At 37.7% G+C, this 17,571-nt stretch overlaps 1 protein-coding gene across 10 annotated transcripts in view; it reads left to right on the forward strand.

The window, feature by feature from the left end:
* The window catches only part of LOC105668862 (lachesin-like), a 201,747-nt gene that overhangs the window by 51,735 nt on the left and 132,441 nt on the right, over window positions 1-17,571 (forward strand). For 8 of the 10 annotated variants that reach the window (XR_001100181.2, XR_001100182.2, XR_001100183.2 and 5 more), the window contains one exon: window positions 12,128-12,261. The gene's annotated coding sequence lies outside the window, so the exon portion shown is untranslated. Of the gene's footprint in view, window positions 1-11,641; window positions 11,757-11,885; window positions 12,262-17,571 lie in introns of those variants that run through there. The other 2 variants (XM_067350328.1, XM_067350327.1) reach the window with 2 other exon arrangements.

Here is a 17,571-nt window from a genome sequence, read left to right on the forward strand (position 1 = left end):
GCAGCCAGTGGGAGGTTAGCGGCAGGATGGGTTCGCAGCTTTCAATAAAGCTTTTGGAAGGTCTTCTCGCGTGCAATGAGGAATACAGAAATTTCCCCGGAGGTAGCATTTCCCGGGCAATGGCGAGTCTGCGTGCAATGTGTTCGATCGATGAATTTCGAAGCATATTCGGATAAAACGCAAAATTCGCACTTGCACGTTAGAGAGAAGAGCAGGCGAAGTCAATGTCTTAGTCGGAAACACTAGGTCACGGCAAAGGGAGTTTCGAAAGGAACGCGAGAGACATACGGCGATTGATACCCATAAAGTTGCGAAGGGAGATCAAACGAGGGCAACTTCGATACTGCCGATCAATCTCGAGTCGTTTCTTTCATGGTGCAAACGAGAACTAGATATTTCTTTCCCCTTCGAAGATCTCTGTTTTGACCTTCCTTCAGATCACGAAGTCGAGATAACTCTTATCTTGTTTTTAAGGGAGTCTGAAGTAGAGTAAAAATTAGAAAATGTCAAAAGAACCAGATGAAAGGAAACTATATAAAAAAATTTACAGTTGATCAAATATAAATGATTAATCTCAATATTAACTTAATCATTACAATAATAATGTAATCAACATTTTGCAAGATATTTACTACTAATTCTGATATCTTCTAATAATCTATCGTATCTGTATCAAAATATTTTAATTATTTTAAATTACTTTATGTTATAAAAGTATGTAGAGAGAATGTTAACGAATCACATAATTCCTCATTCAGGTACATTTTATTATGCCGAGCAAAAGTCAAATTCGAGAAAATTACTAGTAACATCTGCGAGCTAATATGCTATCCTCTGGCCAAAGCCTCTCCGCTTGTTCTCGCCGATTATCTTTTCCAATCGACGCGGTAATGAGACCGATTTTCGCGGTTATGACCGTGCGATCGTCGAAAATAGGAGACGTGGGGCCGATCGCCATTACGTCCAGATGTAGGCAAGTAAGGTGGAGGACATAAAACTATCTGAAGTCCATTTCTCGGGAACTTAGTTAACCACCTCTCTTGGAAGTTTCAACGGCCTCGCGCGCGCCCACGGAAGTAATCTTCCGGCCGTTTCTACTATTCCGCCCAATAAAGTTCGCACCCCAGTTTTGAATTTAGTTGGATAGTTTCGTCGGACGCGGATCAAAAAGCGTGCAAGCACGCTTTGGCTCGCGGGACTCGGACGAAACAATACAGTCTCGCACGGAGAGAAATACGAGAGGAACTCCCGAGAGAAATCTTTCTCCCTTACATCGACGGCTAAATGCGCGAAAGTTGGCAAAAACTCGCTCGATACCGTTGATTTTCTCCGGGATTATCTTTTCAAGGTGCTGCATGTATTCTTCGAGCGAATCACCGTCGCATTTCTTAGTTACGAATTTTTGATTTGAGGGTGTCTTAATTTTGGTAGCATTACTTAACCATGGCGTTGAGTTACAAAACAAATAAATTCACGAAATTACAGTAAATGCAGTTTGCCACTTGCAGTTTCTGCATGGAAGCTTCTTTAGAATTTGTCCGATTATTATTATCGCAGTTTCGTGAGTGCAAAAGCGAGAATTCTATCGTTCAAAAGTCCACACATGTGTTTGGCTTGGCGAAGGATAAGGTACTTCCTTGCAAATGTCACAGAATGCATACACACGAAAATGTGTTTCTTTTACGTTACAGTCATAGGTCCCGCGATGCTACTCCTCGTGTCCGTATGCTTGTTCACCGTAAAAAAGACGGTGTATGCATCTCGTTTTCCTCGACACTAACCTTTTGCGAGCCACCCGGAGATCTTTTTCCTCTCGCAGAGCGGCAGCATAGGTTGAACATTTTGAGCTTTATTTTTTGAGCAGCACAATTATTTTAGCCTTTCATCTCAGACTTGGCGAATTTTATGAAAATTGGTAATACAAATATTTATTCAATATCTTAATTTGCCTGGCATTTAATTAATATTTTATGTTAATTTACACACTTTAAACTTTTATTACAATATTTTCGGATGAATTACTTTTATATCAGATATTGGATTTGCTCAGCGATAAACTTTTATATTTACATTTTATTTCATATTATAGTAGAGTACCATTTTTTGAAACTTACATGCTTGAGCTATTCTTACATAGCTCCCCCTCATATAGCGTTTATGGAATGACGTTTCCTTTTTTATGGCTCTGCGCATTACGGGAATATAATATCCGTTGGTTATAAATTATGTTAAATCAAAATATTCTTCACGCCACAGAATAGCGAGTGTTGAATCCCATTTACATTACGTTCTCATATTCCCCATTAATCATAGTACGGCCAACCATGATGGATCGTTTTCTCCGTAAGCATGTACTCATGCACTCTTGTACGGTACTATACCGTACTGCCATACGTGAGCAAATATAGTAACACCGTGTAGAAAATTCTATGTGCGTACAATGAATTCCATTTCCACTATTTAACATCTAAACAAAGGGAAAACAATAATTTTTAGAATATTACATTATTCTTAACATTGTCCGAGATCTTAATCTTTTCTTTCAAATTTTCTACTTTCTATTTTTCTTCAACAGTTTGCAATTTTTCAATATTGGACATAAAAAAAGTTTCACATAATCACGTTAAGTAATATCTCCTCTATGTGAGCTTTTGTACGAACAAAAAATGAAATCAATGAGAATTAATCGCCAATTTGACGTTTAAAACCTCTGCGATCTAAAATGTTCGTTTCATTCGCGCTGGAAGTACGATAATCCGCTCGTGATTCATCGCTATGGATTCGGCGGTTTAAGCAAAATGCAGTATGATCACAAACCCACACAAAGAAATGAGATATACAGAGTGTGCTAAAAATAGCGCATTTAACTTTATTGTTAGCCTAAACTTTAAATTGATATATTAGCAAACCATATAAAATTAAGTGAAAAATATAGTTATTTAATTGTTATTTACATTTATTTCTAAAAATTATTAATATAAGATAAAATATATTAGATAAAATTCTTTAATTTTCTTCTGCTTTTAATTTAAAGATTATGTGTTATTGATGTAGCAGGAATTTTTTCTCATTTGTCACTGGATATACGTAATTTCGAAAAAAATGCATGATTTCTGAGACACTCGGTATATAACTGGGGCTTTTTTTCGAACTTACGTGCATGCGTGCGTGTGCAACACGTACGATCGCTGGGAAAAAAGCTGGAGCGGTTCGCGTCTTGCCTCGTGCAAGGCGAATATCGCGACGGAGCTTTTATCGTATAAAGTGCAGAGAGAACTGAATTAACGTGCTCTAGACAGCCGCCGCGCCGTAGAAAGTTCGGTGAAGAGAGTGAACCCCGGAGTAATCTCGTGTAAGGAAAATCTCCACGGCGAGATGAAAAATGCATGACGCTCTTCTGCGTAAACGACGCAACGATAGGCATTAATTCTCGAGCACGGTCCTCCTGTTTTACAAACGCGACTCGAATACTTAGTGTGTGACGTCCATTTTGAGCAACGCGCACGAAAATTCGTCTTTTACGCTCGGAGTCCTGCGTAGATTCATATTATCGTGAATGAAGAGCGAAATGCGAAAGATTAATCTGAATTTAAAATAAAAGTGTCTATAAAAGCGATTGATATATATATATATATATAAGAAAACGATAGATTTTTTTGGGGCAATAAAATAGATATTCCTTAACACACTATATATTTATAATTTGATTATATAATTTTTAAAAACAATTGATTTAATTTATCAGACTTCCAATGACATAAAATATTAATGAACACAAAATTATTTAGTTTAATAAAATCCTTTGACTGTTTAATTTAGGACACCGTGAAAATCTTACAATTTTGAATTAATGTGCCAATAAAATATATTCTGGCTTTCGATTCCATTAATAAAGCCGGACTGTACTTCCCGGTGCGATCTCCATTTCGCTGTTCGTGAGGTGGTGACGTACTTAATCTAAAAATGTCGCAAAATCTAACAAGCTCTCGCCCGCGCTTTTTGCCGCAAAGTATTCCCGCTTGCTACAACCTTCTTTTAATCCTTGCGCCACTGAAATAGTCTTTTTCTCTTTTTAATTAAACTTCCAGCAAAAACATGTTTCTTGAGATGATAGCTATTTACGTTTTAATCAGACTTTTGCTTGCAGGAATCTTCCATGTACTTTCCATGCATTAGTACTCTAAATTAACTGATAGTATGAAAAATATGTAATGTATGTTTTTCAGATATCCGTCTTTAAATTTATCGTGTCAATTATTAATATTCTGTCCTTTTTTATCTGTTTAGTTCAGATTATGTTTGCAACAAATATCTTTGTAGCTAAAAATTTTTAATATCTTCATAACCATGTCTCAGATTAAAGTTCTGATAAGATAAAGTTTACACGAAAAAAGAAACAACTAAGTACTAAGTTTTTGCCATCAATTTGTACTCTATCTGAGGTGGAATTATATGAACCTCAAAAGTGGCGCATCAAAAGTTTCATATAAATTTTGTAACGAAAAGAAATATTTGAAGAATATGTTTTCATATATTTTTGATGTTGATCGTTTTTGATACTGACTGAGAATTTATTCATGCAGCAGCGAAGAAATCGAATGCTTACCGTGATTCCTGCTCGAGGTGAGACGTTAAAACAGTCGTGCGACACGTCGACGCCCTTTTCTCTATCCCGTAGGGCATCGCGCCATCCGCGCGTAATCCCGCAGGGCGGAATACCGGGGTTGAATGTAAACAGAACAACTATGCAAACACAGTCGCTCCTGCCGGACATGACGCTTTGCGGTGAAAGAAGCGGCTTCTCTCTTTGGGCATATTACCTCGGCCGGCAAATATCGTCCGCGTTTTCGCACACATTTTGCTCTATCTCTTTCTTCTACTCCTTCCCTCTTTTTTGTTTCTGCCGAGCGTCCGCGTACTCGCGCCGTCCGACCAACCCGCGGAAGTTGAATCCTGTGACAAGAGTTCCTGTGTCGAGCGTCAGACCGCAACTTGCCCCGCAGGACTTGTAGACGATGTTCTGATGGTAATATTAAACTTCCCCCGGTCTCTCGATACCCCTGGGCGGCCTGGTTTACAGACTCCTGTGCACTATTGTGCGGCTTCGATAAGCACGCGTTTTACAAAGGAATCTACTCTTTACTCGATAAATAGCATTGGTGTATGCAAGATTGATAGCAAGTATGTAGCGGTTTCGACGAAAGCGAGACCATTTTCGAAAAACTTAATACGGCATTAATCAAATTTGTTAACAACAACACAAATTTATCGATATTTGCCGATACAACGTCGATACTACTCAAAGTTATCAATACACGAAAAAAGATTCCGAAAATATACTCACAAATAGAAAAGTTAATAATTATGAAGATTAATATGTATATTTTTATTTATACTTTTAAATTTATTTTGTTAAAAGTATCAGTGTGAGTTTCAGTTTTATGACATTCTTGGCATTTCCATTGCTTAATATTAGATTCGCTGAAATCGTTTTAGGCTGATAGAGGCTTACTTCAAACACAAAAACACTTTCGCCGTACATATTCTTGAATTCAAATTCATGTGCGATGAATATGCAGAACTCAATGTAATTGCAAATGCGCAGAATACGTACCGCCAAGCTCGGTTACTCCGTTTCATATTTCGAGGAGATCCCGGATGCCGAAGCATCCCTCTTTGATTTCAACCGTTTTCATCTTGTTGCTAGGATACTGCTCACAGTTTACAGAAGGTTGTAAAGATTTTCGAACAGGTATTACGCGTTAATTGGCCACTTTTGCCACGGGCCCGCATTTCATACCACAATATTATCTCAATGTTTCCCCCTGAAACATTTTTCTCAGTTAGCCATTAAGAAGAAGCACTTCAACAAAATGTTCAAATTGAATAAAAATGAAATTAATAAGTTAAATGTAAATATAATGTATAATTTTTATATTATATATAAATATAACTTTTTTTAATAGAACAAATACAAGAAAATAAAAAATTATTCTTAAAAAAGAATAAAATAATAAATCAAAATTATCAATATTCAATGTACGCGAATTAAAAAAGACGACAAATTTCATACCGAATTATAATACTTGTTATAATATTTTATAATCAAATCAGAACATTGTCAGACATGACATGTTTATTAATTAACTTGAAATACAATTATTAACAAAGTGTTAAATTATAAACAACGGTTCGGTTTGCCATAATTTATTAAAGTTATTTCGTACTTTTAGATGATCGTATCTTTTTCCTCCGAAAATAGTCGCAGTCGCAGATATTCTTTAGTTCGATCTCGATGGTATCCGTTTCTCATCGCGGAAAGCCGCTCGTTTCCTTTGTCTCCGCGTCGTCATTGTCGTCCAATAGCGCCCGTCTTTACCCCAATCGCGACAAAGGGGTTCGAGTATCGGCACTCTGATGGAGCGGCGCGCTAAGAAATCTGATTGTAGAGCTACGACGAGAGGGCTACCCAACACGCCTCCATTTTTCCCGCGGCGTCGTCGTCGGCCGTGCACCGCAAACCCCATTCGTCGCCTTTTATTATTTCCTCGCGTCGCTCTCATCACCACCGTCGCTTGCTCTTACCTCTCAAAGAAATATCACGACTATTTCAATTCCCGCTGATATTGCCGACCGATAGACGAGGTAGCGCCCGGGGTGATCCTTTATTTTATACCAAGCTATGTATCCTACGGCTACGTCGCCTACATTGATTCCCGGACGTGTCTCGAAATCTCCTGTAACTCGCACACGTTTTGCTGTATAGGAATCGATAGTGCAGTTAGTGTTCGTAAAAATGATCACTTATATCTCAGAAAAAAATATCTCACGGATAATATATAAATAATATAATAAACATTACTCGAGCCGCGTATATGTTACTTAATTTTTATTCAAATTTGATATATGTTCGGTTTGAACTTTAATTCTTGATTTGAGGCATCTGATATTTAATGCAAAAACTGTATGAAATACGAAAAAAATGCAATATTTAATTAAAATCTAGATGAGAAAAAATTGTTTCAGATTTTATTCGGAGGATATTACTCTGTGTATAATAATGATCGATATGAAATACTAAAAGTAAGAAAAGATATAATAGAATTATATATTTTTAGTTTGACCACAATTAGTGTTCGGAAATAATTGGTAGATATGTTTGTATATGGAACTATCATTTATCAACTAGTTACCAGCAACTGGCTGCACCTATTTATACGCACACGTATATGAAGATGACTATAATAATCTCTGTTACTGTTCTACTGTCGCGCGTTTGCGATATATTATTCTGCACGACCGTTTCACCGAACTCGAATTTGCGAACTATTTCTGCGATCTAACGTCCGCGTTTCCAGCAACTTGCATAATTCGACCAATACTATTTGCAACATTTGCATAGGCCAGTTATGAAACGAACCGCATCGCGCGCGTGTCGAAACAAGGATTGTTTCAATAATTTAACTTTACCTGGATGTTTTTAGGGCAATAGAGATTTATACGATAACTTTTGAAAAATTTCCATCTTGCTACACTCGCTAGATTGATTTTTTATTTTATTATCAATGTAGCTTCATTCAGATGAAAAATAGCGAAAAAAATATTGCACTAAAAGTAATTTTTGCAAGATCGCTCTTTTTCACATCCTTCTTACACCTGAGTGTATAAAAATTTTCGAAGTAAAATCGTTTCACACACGGGAAGAGTGTGTCAGGGAGGCTTTCGGTCTTCGTAGGGGGGCACACGCTTACCTTATATAACATGGGAAATTGGCAGGAGGTATTTCCTAATATCGAACCCGCGTCCCTTGGAAAAGAATGTCGGTGTGACATCACAGAAAAAGGGAGAAAGAATAGAAAGAGAGAGAGAGAGAGAGAGAGAGAAGTGCTTTTACTCCCGAAAATCTCGCTGAAACAAAAGACTGTGGGATATCGAAAGGGAAGCTCTTTTATTTTCTCTCCGTACTTTTTTGATTAGGAAACTGTCGTATTGCCGGCGTTTATGAGATGCGCATTTTTTACGAGATGAAGATCGCAACTTTAATCGTTTTTGCACGGTTACTAAAATCAAACGCGACAAAATGCGAATTAAAACAAAGAACGACGCGTGTCTATTTCGAGCGAGAACGATTTTGTTTAATTATGTTGTCAAACTATTTTTCTAAATAAATAATATGAAAAGATTTAAAGAATAAAAATATTCCACTGAATTAAGAGAACTTAATGTACAGTGAAGGAGCGTCAAATTGCTGCAAATTGGTGTAACTCGAAGAGTCAACTTTACAAGGCACTTTCCTACGTTTGGCTTGTAATTGTCTTAATTTATTTCATTTTCTAATTTAACTTTAATGAACGTGTTAGAATTATAACATCTGAAGTAGCATACACGTTAATAAAAATTTGTTTAAACTGCGAGAACACAATTTTTTCAAAAATATTTTTCAATGGTGAATAAAACTGTAAAAGAGTTGTCCATTAAAGCGGAATGGCATCTTTCGGTAAAATAGCCAAAGTATGTTATGCGATATTTGTTAAACCATTGCGAGACGTTTGCTTGTATGTGATAAATCTTTTATACGTATATTTCTCTGGGGGAAATTCAAACAGTTCGCCTTTCGACACGCATCTCTAGCTGAAGCAATACAGTATCCATCGAAATAGCGGGATGCAATAATAAAATATTAATATAAAGATACCGGAGTGTTTGGTGGAAGCAGTGAATCTCGGGCGAGATTAAAAAGAGAGAAAAACCGTGAAGCGAGACATCCGTGAAGCGGCAACGGATGACAGAAATTCCCCTCCTTCGAATATGTGTCTGCTGACTATTTAATAAACTTCGAGATGGATTGCGTAAGCATGATAAAGGACGTGCACACATATGGTACTTAAATTGATATAAAAATTGTTTTTGTGACTGAAATCAGTGACCCAATAAGAAAATGCCAAATAGGCAGATTTTAGGAAGTCTTGATACGCATATTTCTGCCAATAAGTTATTTTTTTGTGTTGAACATTTTTCAAAGGATTAACATGATTAGTTGAAAACAGTTTTCATTTAAACATCGCAAGCGCGTGTATATTCATTCGATACGAATTAAATATCACTTTGCAATGCGTTCTACTTTACGTTGTCTTATTGCGCGGCGTTTTCGCAATAATCGATTTAATTAAATTCGCAGTCTACAATAGTTATCGTCGGAAGTTCGCCGATCGATCCCGTTTACCTGCGAAACTTTAAACGCACACGCGTTATGGCGCAAATATAATTCTGCGCAACGAGCTGCTCTATCCGCGATAGACGCGGTGCATTAGGCACACCCCGTACATGCGCCCCCGATAATGCATACGGAGATAAACGTAACGGAGAATTTAAGACAAATATTTGTTTGCCGCGTAACACGGAAACTTGTCGCACTGAAACTCAATGCCGACGGCGACAATCGGTGCCGAGGTAAAATTAACGTTTCAACAAGAGATGGAAAATTATATTCCCTGAAAGAGAAATTAATTAATAATTAGATAGTATTATCTCTGCGCACAGGAAAGACTTCTCGTTTTATAGTATACAGGAAAGAGTTATATTAAATTAAGAATAAATGATATTACTTTGCTGGCGAGAAGTTAAAAAAGCTATCCTTAACATTCTTCATCTTTTAATTCCCTTGTCAAATTCACACAAAATATAGTTATGACAGATTAAATCGCAGAAATTCTGAGCTAAAATATTACTAATTATTTTTATACGGCACGCTATGGTGAACGCTTGAGAGAAATAAATAAACGGGAAAGCGAAGATTTAAGAACATTTGTTTATCCTATAACGTTTTACCATGTCACAGCGATACCCAACGTTGGGCCAGATTGGCGCAACGGGGGTCGAGGGGAGGCAGGGTATGAGTTGCAAACTTTTAACGAGCTTTCTTCCTTCCTCCTCCCGGTCCTCTTAAAGTTCCGCGAGAACGGCGCAACTCCCGCGCTGCCCGCGTTTCTGTTTCACCGTGTTTCCCGTCGACGAATGCCGAACTTCCTCCTATCGTCCCGCGCGATGACACAGGTCTGCATTTATCCGCGACCGTCCATCCATCACGGAGCGCGAAGCTTCTCGGCGAAGAGGCGCGTGATTTATCTGCTCGGTGAATGCGCCGGTCAAAATCGCTCGAATGAGAAAAGCCGGTACGCCCGCGACGGACGTTCGCGTTCCGTTTCGTTGTCCAGGATTAAGCGCGGTTATGGCACTCTTTTCTCTTTCACCACTGACACTTTTAATGCGGTAACTGTTAAACCAAGTAAATTTATTGATTGAAACAGACATGTCGGAGTAAAATAAACGAGAGTAATATATGATATTTGTGAAATAAGAAAGTGTTTCGAAGATTTATACGCGTGTTTTAATACATGAATAATTGAATAATGCTTAACGCAAGATTTTATCTTATCTGTATTAATTATTATTATTATTATATTTCGATCAAAATAGAACATATTTTTCTATTTTGATACGAATTATAGTCGTGCCATAAATTTTTCTTTTCTTATCATTGGGAGGAGGTACATTATAGCTTAGAAAGCACTTTCGTATTTATTGTGATATGTTATGGAGCCCATGCAGCGTATACCATATTATAGTGGATGGCGAGTGTAACGAAAAATAATATACGTTTTCGTTCTCCTTCTCTTTCCTTCTTTCTCCTTTTCTCTCGAAGCACGCTTCCGGCGCGTGGCCGAGATTCCCCCGCGATATCGCGAGGAGCGGCAATTATTTCGTTGGAAGAATTTTCCTGAAACGTTTCCGGAATTTTCGCGTAAAGTTAATGGAATTCGAAGGGGAAAGTTACAAACACGGCGGCCTCGAACACCTGCCGTAGTAAGATATTTCGTATGCGTGCGCGCATGTACAGTTGTTAGTGGTTGCCTCTTCCCGAAATAATAATTTCACGAAACTTAGTGTTTCTTCTGCCACGTGCGACTGAATAATGTTATCAAATGCACCAAGCTGTATGCTGCGTAAAATTCAAGTCGTAAAGGCCGCGAAATGGAGGCTATCTTGTATTTCTCTATTTTTCTCAAGTATGTGTATGTGGCAGAAAAAGTATACTTGGAAAAACAATTATTATATTATTTTATTAAGTAATTATATATTATTTGTCTCGTTCTCTATAATTTATTTATTTTATGAGAGAAAAAAGTCCACAAGTTAAAAAAAATTGAAAACAATCGTGATATTTGCATAATAATTATCATATAAAGTGTTTCAAATTTTACAGAAGTTTATAATGTAGATCTGTTTTTAAAATTTTGAAAGAATAAAGTTACACGAAACACAATCGAGAGTAAGAGGCTAAAAATAAAGATAAAAACAGTTGATAGTACAGATTCTTGTGATCATGCTTTTCTCTTTTCAATTCGCCGTGATTCGCTACGATTCACGAATCTGGAATTTGGTTGAATTCCCATGCTAGCAACACGTGATATTCTCCGGAGTTCTCCCGCATACCGTCGCGTCAAAAACTCGCATGCGTGCGATGCATAAGGACGAGCGACGGGACGCGCTGCGATTTCTCGGCAAGTGCAAGATGCGCGGGCCGATCGGCCGATCATGCGCGAGCTTTTCGAACTTCCGACCGGCCGCAGATCGGTGGCCCGTGTGAGAGAGCAGTCAGTGCAGTCAGCGCAGTCAATGCAGCCGGTGATTTCCGCGGATCTTCTCTCCGAGCTGAAGGCGTCGATTCCGTTAGCGAGAAAGTGCCGCCGCGAGAGGTGCGTTTCGAAAAGGCACTTTGCCGCTCCAGGAGTGGCTAGACACATCGGTGGTGGGGATATTATAGTGAGAGAGGAGCTGAGAGGGTGAGAAGGAGTGAGACAGCGGGGGATGAGATAAGCAGACAGAGCGAGAGAAAGAGGGAGATAGAGAGAGACAGAGAGAGGGGGTCAGGTAGATAGAGAGGGTTGCGGGAGGGGACGGTCCGGAGGGATGGAGACCGTGAGAGCGTGAGAGGGTAGCGATTGTGCTACAGTCGCACCGCGACACCCCCACGAGCGAAACCGCGCGCGGCAGCCCGCACTCTCGTGTACAGAGCCGTGTACGTGTATTACGAAAAAAAGTCCGTGAACAGTGCTATGCTTTTCAGGCCGCGATCGGGAAGGTGTCCTTCGTCTTCATCTTCGTCTTCCTCGCCGTTGCCGGTATCGTCGTTTTTCTTCAAGTGGGAGCATCAACTTGCAAAAGCCGCTCGGAGCATTGTGGCGCAGCGTTTTTAATAGGGTGAGTCTTTTGCTTGCATATTTGTTTAATTTCACAAATAATAATGAAAATTTCGAGAAGAGTGACGTTTTTAATGTCAATGTTTTGATGCCGAAATGGTGATAATTTGTATGTGACAAATTATTGAAAAAAAAAAACATTAAATTGTTTAACAAAATATAAATGAGTAATAAAAATCTTCAAGTTAAATTTTAAGATTTTTTTATCATGGTTACTGAGATGTTGGCAGCTTTAAAAAGCTATGATAAGACAATCAAATATTTGTTAAAAATAGACGAACGTGAAAAATAAATATTTTATCAAATATTTTTTAAGAAAAGTGGATTCATGAATCCGAAAGCTAGCTCACGTCTTCTGAAATATTTTATTCAGTCTTCGGTCAAATATACATTTCATATCAAAGTTCAGATGTCATAAAATTTTTCGGAAAGATTAAATAGTCAGGAAAATTATTAAAAATATACCGATGTGCGATCTTGGTTTTTTATAACGCGTTTATAAGTTTTTTATTATAATATAATTCTTTTTTTTATATATAATAAATTCTAGAAAATTATCTAGAAAATTGAATTAAGCATGAATGGAAGCTGTGCCTTGCTGAAAATAGATTACTTTATTCCGTGTACGAATGCCAATCTTGCGCGTATGACATTTCGCCGCTCTTTTATAATGATGAGAAAATGAGAGAAAACGCGCAAACATCTGGTCGTGAAAGAGATAGGAGTACATTACATTATACAGTGCATTTGTCATGAAAATAGATTTTATCTTTCATTAACTTTTATTTTCCCCGTGATTTATTTGATTCGAACGAATTTATTTAATATATCCAATGTTCTGATATTTTTAAATATTATTGTTATCTATCGATATATAGGAACTCTAAAGATAAATTCCAATCAACGGAATTAAATTTTTTTCAAAGCGCTAGTTCAATATACATGGGTATATTGGATTTATACAAAATTTAATTTAATTCATTGGAGTCTGAATTCAAGGGTAGGAATAAAACTTTGAAATAACAGACTATATATATTTCTTATTCTTTCTTCTTTTAACATCAGAGATTGCAGCGATCTTGATTTTTTAAACAACAATCGAGCGTGGAAGACTAAAACTTCTAAATGTATTAGTTTTTGTCAATAATTTGCTTATTAAATTTTTTAAATGAAAAATAATTTAGAAGATTAACTGGATGGAATTATTCACGATACAATATAGATAATGGATTTCGCATTTTTTCTCGGAAGGAAATTAATTTCACGGCGGCTTTACCGTCCGGAATTACAAGTGATATAGCGTTTGTTATTCTTAAGTCAAGCACTATATCGATGTAGGAATGTGTTCCCATTTTTCGCCGACGGTCGATTGAAAGATTATCTTTCGAAACACCGTTCGTTGAAACACACGTCAAGGTCAGTGCAAAGGGAAGGACGCGATCCTTTGCGCGATTCAACGGCGACCTGTTGATGATCTTTCTCTGGCTCGGTGCGTTTCAAGAAACACCCTCGGGGATTATGTGCACGTTTAACCCTTTCTCTTCAAGTATTATGTATAAGATATGCTACGGGGCTACATTTTATTTCGACTACAGTCACTGAAGGCTTATATGAAAGAATTGCGGTTTTCAATACCGGTATATAGAGTAATATTTTTGTTAGAATACAAACAGCTTTTAATTAGAAAGTAAATTTAGATTACCGAATTGTAGAAGAATAATGAAACCAATTCTTTGATTAATTTCCAATAAACAGTGAAAAGAAAAGCAAATTTCTTTGAGTTTAAATTATAAAAATATCTAATGTTTAAACTTTAAAAGTTTAAAGTCAAAATGAGAGAAATTCCATGACATTTTGCATTTAATTATTGCAATGATGAGGTTTTTATAGTCTAATAATTATAAATGAATAGATAAAATAATTTTTTAGTTTAAATAACTTAATATATATATATATATATATATATATATATATATATATATATATATAGCTAATTTAATAAATTATAGTTATATTTAATATTAAAGAACCAGATATTGGCATATATATCTATTATTATTTATGATATTTCTCTTTTATTTCCTTGTCCATTCAGACATATCTTTTGTCTTGGTGTAATGTAATCTCTTTGAATACTATCTGGATGGATTTGATAGAAACCTGTTGAAGATACGGCATCTTGGCCGATATACCTTGAAATCACCTGTCCGATTGCAGTATTGATCATAATGTTTGTTGAAGTTGCAAGAGCTTCTTTGACAGAATCGTACTGAACTGTTGTGAAAGTTTCATTAACTCCGACCAACGCTATTGCAAAAATAATATTCGCGCAGCGAGAAGTAATAATTCGCTCGATCGCGTCTCACTTTTATTATTTATTGCAAAAAACCTGTTCGGAAGTTTTTCATTTTAGATATAGATATTAAGGTACTTTGATTTGCTAACTCTCACGCTCCAACGATATTTATCGATGCGCGCTTGTAAATATTGATAATAGATGTCGACGTAATAAAATCCGTTCGATTTAAAAATACATGCCGTAAAACTATCTGCCGATCTTTGTTGCTTTCGCTCTTATACTCTTTTATTTTTGACGTACTTAAAGCAAGCATAGACAGGATAATCATTATAACATTGCATGGATGCAAGTGCATCGATGAACAGGTTTCCTTCGATCGTTTTTCCGATTTTTCCTATATAAGAGTATATAACGCTTTACAACGCTCGTTCCGAGCATCTGTGTACCAACGTCTCTCGTGAACTCGCCTTTGGAGTGCTGCCAATGACTTTTGGCTGACTCGTAGAACCTGTTGATGACTCTGCAATTCGCGCATTTTGCACGTTTAACCGGATTTATCTTTTATCGATTACACTCAGTAGTTTTTCAATATCATAGTTTTTCAATATTATTGTAAAGTGAATGTGTAAATTCTCTTAAGTTTGATATTTTTAATTTCTTATATTGAGTAGAAGCACTGTGAGACATAATTGCAAAATTACATACATTTTAACTCGTAAATTACGAAAACGATTATAGCATAAATTAAAGGAAATTGAAAATGCAAACATTTTTATCAATGCAATGCGATGCAACTTTTTTATCGATTCATCAGTGCTTTGATTGCACGAGGGAGGCACATTTACATTTCATCCAATTCGTAGTCGTTCTTTTTTCTTTAATTTCTTTATTTCCCCGAGAGATTTCAACCGTGCTCGTGTTTCTTATTCAGCACATGTCCGCAGTATTTTCAGATCTAATAGGACGGGGGAGCTCGCGAGACGTCCCTGGTTCTATCTTCTCGCCGTTTGCCGCTTTTCCAATTTTTCGTGCGCGCGATCCGCGCAGCGTGCCAATTTCGCGCGGCCGTAACTTCTCCGTACCGTTTGACCGTTGCGGAACATCGGTTTCTCGATTTTAACGCGTCGCTGTCCGATCGTTACAAATAGTAACGTGGCGACGCAATCCCTGTCGGGAAAATATTTTTCGAGCGAGTGCGGAAATGCACTGTTCGCGAAATCTCCACGGGCCAATTACCGCAGTTGCGTTCAATTTCTCAGGAGACAGCGTAATTACGGATGAATTAGATACCATTTTCAGGCACAGGTGTAAACGTTCGAGGTATTATTTCCTGTCATAATAATATAGCGTTTTATTACTCGATGATTTTGTACTTATCTGTCGCGATAAAGTTGAAGCGATATAGAGAAACACATGAACTTTATTTAACTATTATTTATAAATAAAAGGATAAACATGTAGAATTATATAGAAAATGACAGAAAGGTAAACAGGTGGATACGATTTTTCTAAAATTTATAGAATACAATTAAAACTTTAGCTTTAAAAGTTAAAATATTTATTGTAAAGGCGCTTTATATATATGAAATAAAATTATGATTGCTCTTGTTTCGTTTCGTGCGTGCTACGGATAATCTTCTGCATAGTACACGCAGGTTTTTGGGCGTGTTTAATGAAATTCGGTCTACTGCAGCATCCTAATGAGATACCCACGTACGGCGCACTTAATCCGCATGAGAGAAACATTTACATTCTAAAGTGCAAATTCATTGTTCCACGCGCGCGGTTAGTACATTCGCGACCGTTTCGCAGTCCGCCGTGAGACGGATTCCCTTAAATTTCAACTATTCTTCTTGAGACTCGCCACTACCGCCGCTGGTGTCCAACAATAATCAAGCCAACGTCCTCGTATTTTTTTTCTCTCTTTTTTTTTACGCGACGCCGACTGCTAGTTTCCGACTGAGGCGCAAAGTCGGCGACGAGCTTCTTAATTATTTCTCTTACGTTTCGCGCGCGTCTCGGAGATCCACCGAGCGAGAGACGTTTTTCCTACCGTCCTTTTCATCTGTCTCTTCGCAGCCTGCACCTATTCTGAATTTAATCCCACGCGTTACGTCCTTACCGCGTGACCGCTCGAGATAAATGCAAACCGTGGTGTAGGTTGCATTTATCTCGAGTCGTGCTGCTCTCAATTTTCTTATATCACTTTTTCAGTACAACTATTTTCCGTGAAATACTAAAAGAAGCTCGTTAACCAAATCTATCAAGTTTATCATTAGTGTTTTCGTATTGCAAAATAGATTCTCAACATTTAATTATCGTTATTTCTGCGTTATAACGATGTAATTTTGTAGCGTGATATTGCCTTGTTTTTTGTAATAACTTTTAACAGTAAAACACACTCACACACACACACACACACACACATCGAAGTTAAATTAATTATGAGATACCGTACAACGTTTAAAAATATTATTACCACGGATTGAGCTTGAGCAGGGTAACTCCACTTTACCAATTAACCCAGAATTCAATTCTATCAGTCTTTCGCGACATGAGAATGTCGTTACGTTACTCGCTTCGTAAACGGGAGAGCGTTCCCCACGCAAGTCCCCCGGGTCAGGAAGTGGTCTAGGTGGCGGTAAACGAAGCGCTGATATCCTTCTCCCTCCTTTTTCCCTGCCACCTATTTCTCGTCGCTGTTCACGGGATGCGTTCTTCCGGCATAGCTGATGGGCCCCGTCCGTCCGTGACGACCATTAACCATCCCGACGCAATTTTCGTCGGAGCGATGGAAAAACTTCTCGCTCGTCCGACTATGTATGTGCACGTTGTACGCGCATACACTGTCGCGCGTATATATGTGTTACACACCCGGTAGCCGTTCTCTCCGCGCTAATGCTCTCTGTATTTTCCGTATTTTCCACGGCCGACTTGGCCGATGGCCCGCGATCCTCGGGGGCTCGTGTCCGAGCGACGCAGCAGCTGAGCCCTCCTCGTAATCGAGATGCA

The sequence above is a fragment of the Linepithema humile genome, chromosome 2, assembly GCF_040581485.1.
Source record: "Linepithema humile isolate Giens D197 chromosome 2, Lhum_UNIL_v1.0, whole genome shotgun sequence".
In the NCBI taxonomy this organism is placed as follows: domain Eukaryota; kingdom Metazoa; phylum Arthropoda; class Insecta; order Hymenoptera; family Formicidae; genus Linepithema; species Linepithema humile.